The sequence below is a fragment of the Agelaius phoeniceus genome, chromosome 22, assembly GCF_051311805.1.
Source record: "Agelaius phoeniceus isolate bAgePho1 chromosome 22, bAgePho1.hap1, whole genome shotgun sequence".
NCBI classification, from domain to species: Eukaryota; Metazoa; Chordata; class Aves; order Passeriformes; family Icteridae; genus Agelaius; species Agelaius phoeniceus.
In genome coordinates, this window is record NC_135286.1 from 1,979,769 (window position 1) to 1,991,418 (window position 11,650).

General features: G+C 47.6%; 1 long non-coding RNA gene across 1 annotated transcript; it reads right to left on the bottom strand.

The window, feature by feature from the left end:
* Window positions 1-443: 443 nt before the first annotated feature.
* On the bottom strand, window positions 444-9,928 carry LOC129132838 (uncharacterized). Its single transcript, XR_013185000.1, has 2 exons — window positions 8,981-9,928; window positions 444-4,056 (listed from the first exon to the last, which is right to left on the bottom strand). It is a non-coding gene; the product is annotated as an uncharacterized LOC129132838 (long non-coding RNA).
* Between the last annotated feature and the right edge of the window lie 1,722 nt (window positions 9,929-11,650).

The following is an 11,650-nucleotide window of genomic DNA, read 5'->3' on the forward strand; positions in this document are numbered from 1 at the left end:
TGCTTGTGGAGAGTAATGAGGTTCCCCTTCAGCCTCCTCTTAAGACTGAACCCAGCTCCCCCAGCCGCTCCTCACAAGGCATTCTCTTCGATCTTTCACGAACCTTTGAGGGACCCAAAACTGTACTAGAGTACAATTATTATCTTTATATATATAATCTTTATCCATAGAATCATAAAATCAAAGTTGCGAGAGAACAGACAATGGCACGGGGAGAGCAGGCGGCATTCCAACCGTGGCCGCACGCGAACCGCCGAGTGCAGGACTCGAACCCGCGGCTCTGCCCGCACTGCACCCCGGCCGTGCCGCGCATGCGCACTCCGCATTCCCGCCAGGCGGCGGCGCTGAGGCGCGGGAAGGGGCTGAGGGGGAGCCGGCACCGGGCCATGGGGACCGAGATTTGGCCTGCCCGGGGTGTTATAAAATTGACTCAAAACGAGCAATTTCCAATCAAAGAATTTATTAATTATTGAAGCAGTTATACTAAGTAAGCAAAGGCTCAGCGCTGGGCGACAGGGGAGTCTCAGCTCCACCTACTGCCGCACCAACTAGTTTCTGATTCAGTCCTTTTATCCTCTCCATCCTTCAGGAGTCCATGTTATCTTGGAGTTCTCTGCGCCTGTGCTGGTTGTTGCTAGAGGGTCATCCTTCTGTCTCCTGGTGGTCGGTGATAAAAGGCTGCGGAGTCTTCCTCAGCTGCGTCTTCTTCACCAAAATCTTATGATTAACGCAATATGTGCCCTATCAAGCTTAAGCAAGCAAATGTCCTGCCTTGCAAACTGTGTCCTATCAAGCTTAAGCAAGCAAATATCCTACCTTGCAGACTGTTTATCTGCCCCTGCCCCTTCCCCAGCTTTTCCCTGGTCGTTATCTCTGTGAGTTATCTGCTTGTACCATTTGTCAGCGGGAAAGGTTTCCCTGCTGGGTGTTAATCTGCCCCTGCCCTTTCCCCAGCCTTTCCCTGGTCGTTATTTCTGTTAGTTATCTGTTTGTACCATTTGCTGGGTGGGACTATGTGTGGGCTCCTGCAACTCCTTCCCTGGTATCCTTGTAACTCCTATCTCATGAAGTAGTACAGAAATAGTCAGCAGACAATTCTTGTAACACACTGGTCTCTTTTTCGTGATGAACAAAATGTAGTCCTTCATCTCAATCCCCCCTTTGTTTTGATACTCAATTTTGTTCATCAAAACGCTCTAATTCTCTTTTGCTGAGCTCTAGAGATTCTTCTGGATCATCCATCTTCAAGGTTTCGTATTTTGCTCGTATGAGCATAAGGTGAGCAGCTTCTAATCTGCCTTTTACAATGCTAATCAATTTATTAAAAATACAAGGGCCAAACGTGAGTCCCAATAGTAAGAGAAGTAGTGGACCCGCTATCGTTGATAATAAAGTTGTAAGCCAAGGAGAATAGTTAAACCAAGATTCATACCAGCTTTGGTGTTCTTCCCTTTCTCTTTGTCTTCTTTCTAGCCCCTCCCGTAGTTTTGCCATTGAGTCCCGTATAATTCCGCTCTTGTTTACATATGTGCAGCATTCTTCTCTTAAAGCAGCACATAGTCCTCCTTGTTGCAGGAATAATAGATTTAACCCCCTTCGATTTTGTAAGGCTACCTCTGCTAGGGAATCTAATGATTCTGTGAGGTCTTTGATGGAGGTTTCGATTCTCCTGAGGTCTTCATCTACAGAGGCTCTTAGTTCTTGGAATCCTCGGTGTTGCTGTATGAGTGAGGCTATTCCTGTTCCTGTCCCGGCTGCACCTATTCCTAGTAACATTGCTACAGTGAAGGTTGTGAATATTTCCCGTTTCACTATGTGGGGTCCTATATTTTGATATTGTTCATAAACGTACTCTACGGGGTGGTAAAGGACTCTGGGTACTATCAATACTTGAATACAAAAGTCACTGGATTCATCAAATCGGTCTATATTTATACATGGGGTGACTCCGAGAGTGTTACAGACCCATTTAGTATTTGCTGCTGGCAGTATCCAGCTGGCAGGTTTCTTAGGGTCACTCAAATTCCCCATAACCTGACATAGATGTCGTTTTTCCACTGGTACTCGTCCTATACATCTTCCTCTCCCCGTTACCCTTGCCAAGGTTATCCCTCTCAATTCTTCTCCTTCTTTTTTCCATAGGCACCTAGCTGGGTTGGTCCCATTTACTCGTCTGCTTTTTGCCGTTACCCCTATGGCTTCATAGAACGGGGGGTTTACGGTGTAACACAGCCAACATTCCTTAGTTAGATTTGGATGGGTCTCATTCAGGACTAGGAAAGTGGCCTGTAATATTTTCCACAAGTCCCCTTCTCCCGGGTTTTCAGGTCCTCGGGTCGAATTAGTAAAGTTTTGCTTATACATTTCTGGAAGACTAGTGATTGGGGCTGTTTCTGATTCATTTTCATTATTTTCTCCTAGCGTTTGTTCTCCAGCTATCGCCTGGTTTGGTCCAATTGGTTCAGGGTCGTGTGGCACGGTTGTCTTTTGGATTATAAAGTGCCCCCCTCTGTCTGTCCCTGGTTCCCATAATCGGGCTCCCCACATTTTCCCTAATAACCAGACTTGGTCATGTGGTTTTGTCACATTAATGTAAATCATATTGCATGTTCCATCTAACCCTCCTTCTTTCTGGGTATATGTGGAAGTGGGCTGTGTACACCCGTATGGACCCCATCCAGTTCTGATAAACCCGTCCTCGTTCCCCCCAAAGGAGCTTACTGATACACAGTCCCAATAAGCACAGTAAAAGTGTCCTGGATAGTTACAATACCCTTTTCCCGGGTTTGAGCTTGGACAAAAATAATATCCAAACTGATTTAAACATGGATTTACAGGTATTAAATCACACAAAGTACATAAAAAGCTGGGTGCGCCAGATGTGATTTTGGTCTGGATAACATACTGGTCTTCCCATCTAATCAGTGACCATTTGAAGGGTTGATGTGAATACCCTTCTGCCCCTGAACTTGTTACAATGCACCAGAAAAGAATTAAGGCTTGTAATTTGGGGCTGTCATTGTCGGAGCTCAGGTTAAATTTTACCTTTGGTTTCCCCAGTGGTGGGTTACCAATCCTGGGGCAGGACGGCCAACATTTCCTGGACATCCCATATGGGGGTCGAGGCTTCCGACGGACTCCACTGGTTATTACCTCTCTGCCTCGCCCGACGACTCGGTTGCTGCGAGCCTCGGGGTTTATCATCTTCTCGGCAGCAGAGGTATTCTTCAGGAGCCGGATAAACCTCCCGTTTCCACTTTTTAGCACTGGCGGCCCAGTTATCAGCTTTTATTAATGAGAGGTCACGCCGCAAATTGGGGGCTTTCTTCTGACACACCACTTCCAGGATGTCCAGGAGAAAGGGGATCGGTTCGTTAGGGTGGTAGCAGAACCGATCAGGATTTACCCCTTTGGAAAAGGTTTCCCACCACTCGTCAGATCCAAGCTTTACCTCCCCCGTAGCAACTCTGCTACTAAGAATGATAGAAGTTAGTCTCCTCTCTTTCTCATAGCACGGCGTGCAAATTCCCCTAGGTGTTCTACCACTCCGACAATGAGACCACCAAGGTTCGTGACACAATTTACAGGAAAAGCATACAAGGGGGTGACAGTCACAATCTAACCAGTTACACTTTAACCTTATATCTTTGTTTTGTGCTTTTTCCCCCTTCCACCATGGGTGCCCTTTATGTTCTAATCTCGGGGACTTAAAGTAGGGCTTTCTTAACTCGTCCTCTAAGAGTTTGCAATATCCAAGAGCCTCCCGATTCCCTATTAGCTGGGTTTGGAGATAATGGTTATCTCCAACCCAGATTACTATCCAAATCATTTATCAGTTCGTTTCAGCTTTAATTTGGTTTCTCCTGGGAGACTGCAAACCTCCCAGCTGTGAGGGGGTTTTACCGGTCCTTTTATGCGACTAGCATGAGTCCATCCTTTTTCAGCGGTTCGTATGGCTGCTTCTGTGGTGAGGAGTACTTGGAACGGTCCTTCCCACCTTGGAGTCAAGGGGTTTTCTTTCCAGCTTTTCACGAGCACCCAATCTCCTGGCTGTACCTGGTGTAAGATAAAATCTAAAGGAGGCCGTTGTGCTAACATACCTTTTTCCCATAATGCTTTTCTGTACTTTGTCAATTCCACCAAATATTTTTGTGTACATGTGTCATTAATGACTGGATGTTCGTTAGGTTTTTCTAGGTTATACGGCATCCCATACATCATTTCAAAGGGTGATACCCCTAAATCAGCTCTAGGTCTTGTTCTTATATTTAGCAACGCTAGAGGAATACATTTAACCCAGGTCAAATTGGTTTCTGCTACCAGTTTGGTCAATTGCTTTTTTATTTCCCCATTCATTCGTTCAACTCGTCCAGAGCTCTGGGGATGCCAGGGGGCATGTTGTTCCCACCGTATGCCCAGAGCTGTTGCTAAGTTTTGGGTAACTTGGGAAATAAAATGCGGCCCTCTATCTGAGTCAATGACTTCTGGGACCCCATATCTCGGGATTATCTCTTCCATCAATATTTTCGTAACTACTTTGGCTGTTTCTCTTACGGTTGGGAAGGCTTCCACAAAATGTGTTAGGTGGTCCACCAAGACCAATAAATATTTGGTTCTCCCTACTTTGGGGAGCTCGGTGAAATCTATCTGGATGTGGGAGAAAGGCCTTTTCGCTAGCGGTCGGCCTCCCTCCGGTAATTTTCTCAAATTTTTTCTATTTACTTGTAAGCAAATTAGGCATCCTCTGGTTACTTGTTTGGCAATGTCCCAGATTCCCACACTCACATATTTTGCAGCAAAATAATCTACCAGTCCCTGTGATCCCCAATGTGTTTTTTGATGTATCTTAGTCAGTAATCTATGTGCCAATGTTCTGGGTATTATTTCTCTGCCATCTGCTAATTTCCATGCTCCTTGTGCATCCCTTTTAGCTCCTAGTTTTTGTATTTTATTCTCTTCCTCTTTATTAAACTTGATGTCGGGGTCAGGTTCTGGCATTTGGGAGTGTTTTATGTTTTCCTGCAAAGTGAGGAGTCTCAGGGCAGCCCGTTTAGCCTCCTGGTCAGCTGCATTATTTCCCCTACTTCTCAAATCCAGTCCTTTTTGGTGACCTTTCAGGTGAACTATAGCTATTTTTCGGGGTTTTCGTAGGGCACTGAGCACATCTAATATTAATTTACGGTGAACTAAATCTTTCCCTTGTGAATTTATTAGTCCTCTTTCCTCCCATATTTTGCCAAATGTATGGACTACCCCATAGCTGTATTTCGAGTCCGTAAAAATAGTCCCATCTTTTCCTGTTAACCATTCCAGGGCTCGTAGTACAGCATATAGTTCACATGCTTGGGCGGACCAGGATCCACTAAGGGGTCCCGATTCTATCACTTCCAGGTTGGGTCCCCTTATGATAGCATATCCTGATTTTCTCCTTCCCTCAACTACTCTGGAGGATCCATCCACAAACAGTCTTTCTCCTTTTTCCAATTCCTCTTCTTCCAAATCTGGTCTGATTTTTGTTTGTTCTTCTATAGTCACTATACAATCATGTGTTAGTGCTTCTTCTGGTCCTCCATATAAGAAGGAAGCTGGATTTTGGATATTAGTAGTTTCTAGAGTTAAATTTGGAGCCTCAATTAATATTCCTTCATATTTTAGAAGCCTTGCATCTGAGATCCATTTTTCAGCCTTTTGCTGTAAGACTCCCCGTATGTTATGGGGGGACAGCACTTTCAGGCTGCTATTAAATGTAATTTTCCGGGCTTCTTCTACCAAAAGAGCACATCCTACAATTGCTTGTAAGCACGTAGGCCATCCTCTGCTTACTGGGTCCAAGATCTTTGATAGATAAGCCACCGGTTTCCTTTTCTCTGCCCATTCTTGAGTAAGGACCCCATATGCGACCCCCTTGTCTATGTTTATGAACAAAAAGAAGGGTCTATTAGTATTAGGTAAACTTAATACCGGGGCATGGATTAGGCTTTCTTTAAGCTCTTGCAGCCTTTCGGTGTCCTCCTGATCCCATTTTAGGAGTCCCTCTTGAGTAAGTTTCTGATACAAGAAAGTCGCCTTACTACTGTAATTTTCAATCCATTGACGACAATAACCAGTTAGTCCAAGTATTTGCCTGATTTGTCTCTTATTTCTTGGAATTGGTAATGCTAAAATCGCCTGTATTCGTTCGGGGTCTATTCTCTTCTCTCCTTTCTTTAGATAATGGCCTAGGTATTTTACTTCTTCTTCGACAAATTGTAGTTTTGCCTTGGAGACTTTCAATCCCTTTAATCCTAAAAAGTTCAATAACTTAATACTTTCTTTCCGTACATTCTCTTCCTGCTGCCCCGCCAGGAGTAGATCATCTACGTATTGGATTAATGTAACCCCTGGCCCCGCTTGGTAATCCTGTAAAATTTGCTCTAAAGCCTGCCCGAAGAGATTAGGGGACTCAGTGAATCCCTGAGGGAGTACCGTCCATCTTAATTGTTGTCTCCTTCCTGTATCGGGGTCTTCCCATTCAAATGCAAAATAATCCCGGCTTTCTTTAGCCAAAGGGCATGCCCAAAAGGCATCTTTGAGATCTATAACACTGTACCATAAATTCTCAGGCCCCAGTTTAGTCAAGAGGGTATAAGGATTTGCCACCACCGGGAACCGGGCTACAGTTCGCTTGTTTATTTCCCTTAAATCATGCACCAATCGATAGGTGCCATTTGGCTTTTTAACTGGTAGGATGGGAGTATTGAAGGGAGACATACAGGGTTCTAACAATCCATTATTCAACAACCTTTCTATTTCTGGTTTTAATCCTCGTCTCCCTTCTGGGGATAATGGGTATTGCTTAATTCGGACGGGGACATCCGGATTTTTGATAGTTACCGAAAATGGAGTGATTTTTAGCTGTCCCACGCTCTCAGGCGTGTACCAGACTTCGGGGTTAATTTGCTTTTCATCTTCTACCCTTAAAGGGCATAATTTAATTTTTAATTCCTTATTATCTACACCTATACTAATCCCTAATTCTATAATCATGTCTCGCCCGAGCAGATTATAATCTGACTCGGGTACCAATAATAGATTTCCCATCCTTATTTTGGATCCTGATTCTATAGTCACATTTTTTATGATTCGTACTTCAAAAGGTTCCCCTTTCGCCCCTATGACAGTGGCAGTTTCTTTAGAGATGGTACATCCTTTTGGTAGGTTCTGTACCGTGGATCTTTCTGCCCCCGTATCTACCAAAAATTCCATTTCTTGGTTGTGGGGACCCACTTTAAGTTTTATCAAGGGCTCTTTATGATTTTTCCGGGTCCCCACCAAATAGAGCCCCTGACCCCCCTAGTCCATTTGGAACTGCTTCTCGTCTCTGATTCTGACTCTACATTCTCGCTTAAAATGCCCTTTTTTTCCGCAATAAAAACATACCTTCACCCCTTCTGACTCCCCTATACTTTTCTCTTTTTGTTCATTCGAACCTCCCTTTCGCCCTTCTCTTTGGTACCTCCCCCCACCTGTTGCTGCGACCATCAACTTTACTTGTCTGCGGTCCCTTTCGTCGTCCCTACGAACATATACTTTCTGTGCCTCCCTAAGCAGTTCATCCAGCCCCCTGTCCTGCCAGTCCTCTAACTTCTGGATTTTCTTCTTTATGTCGTCCCACGATTTTAAAACGAAATGAACTTTCAGCATTGACTGTAAAGTTTGGCTATCGGGGTCCATTCCGGAGTACAATCGTAAGTTCCTCCGTAATCTCTCGAGCCATTCCGTAGGTGACTCGTCCTTCTTTTGCCTATCATTGAATGCCCGATCTATATTTTGCCCCCTCGGGACTGAGTCCCTAATCCCTTGAATAATTATGGTCCTTAAATCCTGCATATGTGTTCTATGTGCCGCATTTTGGTGGTCCCAATGGGGGTTCTGTAGGGGCCATTTAGTGTCCGCAGCCGGGCCTTGGACATGCTGCGTGTCCCAAATACGCATTCCTTCCCTTCTTATCATATTCCGTTCTTCAGTAGAGAACAGAATGCCCAAAATGGACTGCATTTCTTCCCAGGTATAAATGTTTGGTCCTAAGAACTGGTCGACCCTCTCGGCTACCCCAAAAGGGTCCTCTAATAAATGTCCCATGTCCTTCTTAAAGTCTCGTACATCTGCCGAACTCAAGGGGACAGTAATAAATCCTATACCCGCCTGTGGTCCACCCATGGGCATCTCCCGTAGAGGGAATAGCCCCGTCTCCATCCTACTGCGGCTCCTTGTAATCGGGCCTTGGTAACCGGTTTGGTTAACCTCCCCTTGGTTACCCTCTTCATCATTGTTTGGTGCAGGTGGTTGTGGAGGTGGTGGGGCATTGGGTGCTAGCGGTGGGACATATGGGGGCGGTGCTATAATTAAGTCGCCCAAATGATTGTCCCTCTTCCCCTTTTTGTCCGGATCCCCTTTCCCTTCTCTTAATTGGAAAACATACACTTCGGGTCTTGCTACCCATATTTTGGCATAATCACTCTCCTCTTGCGAGAAGGGCTCTTTAGAATTTACCCATAGGTTCAAGTCCTGTTGAACCCAGTCTTCAGATGATCCAAACACGGGCCAAAAAACTTTTTTTGAAATCTCTTTCCCACCCCATACTTCCATGCAATAATGTATCATTCTGGCCCTATCCTTAGTCTCGGTCCCCGGGTAATGCTTCCAATTACTAAGCATAAATCCTAGGGGACTGTCCCTTGGAATGGGGGGGAGTTTGACTTGGGTTGGGGTTTTGCTTTTCCCCTGCCCCATTCGTCCGGAGTGCCTTCTTTCACTCTCAAATTCCTTTCACTTCCCCTTTTTCGTGGCCCGAGCCCTCGCGGGTCTGCGGGAACCGCACTACTCAAGGGTCCACACTCACTTGGAGAGTCCGGCTGCCGGCCCTCCTCTCATTCACACTTGTCCACCGCCACACTCCGGGATCCCAACCCCGCCCGAACGGATTCCCTTTTATACTTACGCGTCCTGCGTCTTCGTCCGGACTCCGTGCACAGATTATTAAGGGGTTCACCGGTATAATTTGTCCCGTTTGCTTACTAGTATATATTTTAGGGTCGTCGGTGAGAGTGGCGGAGGTCTTCCCAGAGGGGCCACCCGGAAAGCACTGGATGAGGCGCCCCCCACTCTGGGTAGATCTGACCCGATCCAAACTCTCATCCGAGTCACGGCACCAAATTGTTATAAAATTGACTCAAAACGAGCAATTTCCAATCAAAGAATTTATTAATTATTGAAGCAGTTATACTAAGTAAGCAAAGGCTCAGCGCTGGGCGACAGGGGAGTCTCAGCTCCACCTACTGCCGCACCAACTAGTTTCTGATTCAGTCCTTTTATCCTCTCCATCCTTCAGGAGTCCATGTTATCTTGGAGTTCTCTGCGCCTGTGCTGGTTGTTGCTAGAGGGTCATCCTTCTGTCTCCTGGTGGTCGGTGATAAAAGGCTGCGGAGTCTTCCTCAGCTGCGTCTTCTTCACCAAAATCTTATGATTAACGCAATATGTGCCCTATCAAGCTTAAGCAAGCAAATGTCCTGCCTTGCAAACTGTGTCCTATCAAGCTTAAGCAAGCAAATATCCTACCTTGCAGACTGTTTATCTGCCCCTGCCCCTTCCCCAGCTTTTCCCTGGTCGTTATCTCTGTGAGTTATCTGCTTGTACCATTTGTCAGCGGGAAAGGTTTCCCTGCTGGGTGTTAATCTGCCCCTGCCCTTTCCCCAGCCTTTCCCTGGTCGTTATTTCTGTTAGTTATCTGTTTGTACCATTTGCTGGGTGGGACTATGTGTGGGCTCCTGCAACTCCTTCCCTGGTATCCTTGTAACTCCTATCTCATGAAGTAGTACAGAAATAGTCAGCAGACAATTCTTGTAACACACTGGTCTCTTTTTCGTGATGAACAAAATGTAGTCCTTCATCTCACGGGGCACAGCGCTGCCCTGAGGTACAGGGGTAGTGCTGTTGCGAGGGCTCAGCGTGTTCCCCAGCCTCCAGAGTCCAGCAGTGCCCTGTGGGAGCTGAGCCTTCCCTCCCTGCCCTCACGGTCCTGTGGGGCGCAGCCCGCTCTGGGGACAATCCCTCAGTGTCCCTGAAGGACGAAGCTGCTCTTATCACACAGTGCTGAAAGAGGAAAGAAAAGAGCCCTAATGCCTGTGATTATCAGAGTTTATGTGACTCCAGTTATAACTTTGCAGAGCCATGAAACCCAGCAAAGTGGCACTGAGCAGCTTCTCTGTGTATTTTGAGTGACAAAGGTTTGCTGGTTCCTTTTTTCTCACCCTCAGTTTTGCTCCTTCATGGATGATTCTTCGAGTTTCTTCGCTAATGGGTTTGGGCAAGGGGTTGGACTTGGTGGCCCTTATGGGTCCCTCCCAACTTGAGGTATTCCATGATTCTATAAATGCAAAAAGTCTATTTTTCAGAGGTTTCTATTATTGTGTGTGGAGGCATCACTTCACTAGCACACATTCCAGGCGCTGCAGCTGCTTAAATTAGTATAGAACATAGCCATTTATTAAAAATTCCACAGTCAGGGCATGGGAAATGGGAAGACAACAACTTTTATAATTGGGGAAATCACACATCTCCTCCAGCCCGTGCAGGAAACAAGGGATCTTTATTAATCCACCTCTCCCTGCGCTGTGAGGAGATGTCACCCGATGTTGGGGACACCGCGCTGGCTCCACGTGGCACTCGGTGGCCCCAGCTGGCACCGCTGGCTCTGAGCGGGTTCTGGCACAGGATTGTGACGGGAACTGCCTCCCTTTTCCAGGTGGGATCGGGAGCAGGTGTTGCACAAGCACTGTCACACCTGGCCACGCCGCAGGGGTGTCCCCTCGGGTCCTCTGAGGCCAGCCACGCTCTGACGCACGGAACGCCGCGCTCCAGCCGGGAGCGGATCCACGGATCACCGATTCCACCGCGGGCTGCGCTCCCGGGGGACGCGGGGCTTCCACGGGGGACAGGGCTGGACGCACCCCGTGTGTTCTGTACCCAGGAACCGGTTCCCAAATCCCGGCCCCGGTCCCGCCGCGGGCTGAGAGGGAAGCGGAAGCCGTAAGAACCCCCCCCCCCCCCCCCCTCCCAGAGGACCGAACCACTGACGGCAGTGGGGAGGAGCGGGCTGTACCACTGCGCTGGCGGGGGGGGATGCTGGCGTGGAAGGCTCCGTGTGCACGTGCGGCCGGAGAGCCGGTCCAAGTGTGGGAGGGCTGCGGGGGGGTCCGGGATGTACCAAGGGAGGGCGAGCCGCCCCGGGCTATACCAATGCCCAAAGTGGGGGGGAGAGGCCTGTACCATGGGATATAAGGGGGGGTTGCTATGAGGCATGGAAGGATGCGTGGAGAGGGGGCACCTCCTGTTAGAGCGGGTTGCTCAAGGTATTATCTAACCTGGCTGCGAATAATTCCAGGCTCGGGGCATTCCACGCCCTGTGCCAGTGCCTCGCCACGCTCACAGAGAGGAACTTCCTCCTAATACCTAACCTCTATTGTTGCCTGTCTTATCACTGCAGTTCGTGATGAAGGATCCCCCTCCGCTTTCCCTGGAGGCCCCTCCAGACACTCCAAAGTGCTGCGAGTTCCTCATGCATCCCTCCATTCCCCATTCTCCCCCCCCCCCCCCCCCCCCCCACTCCAGG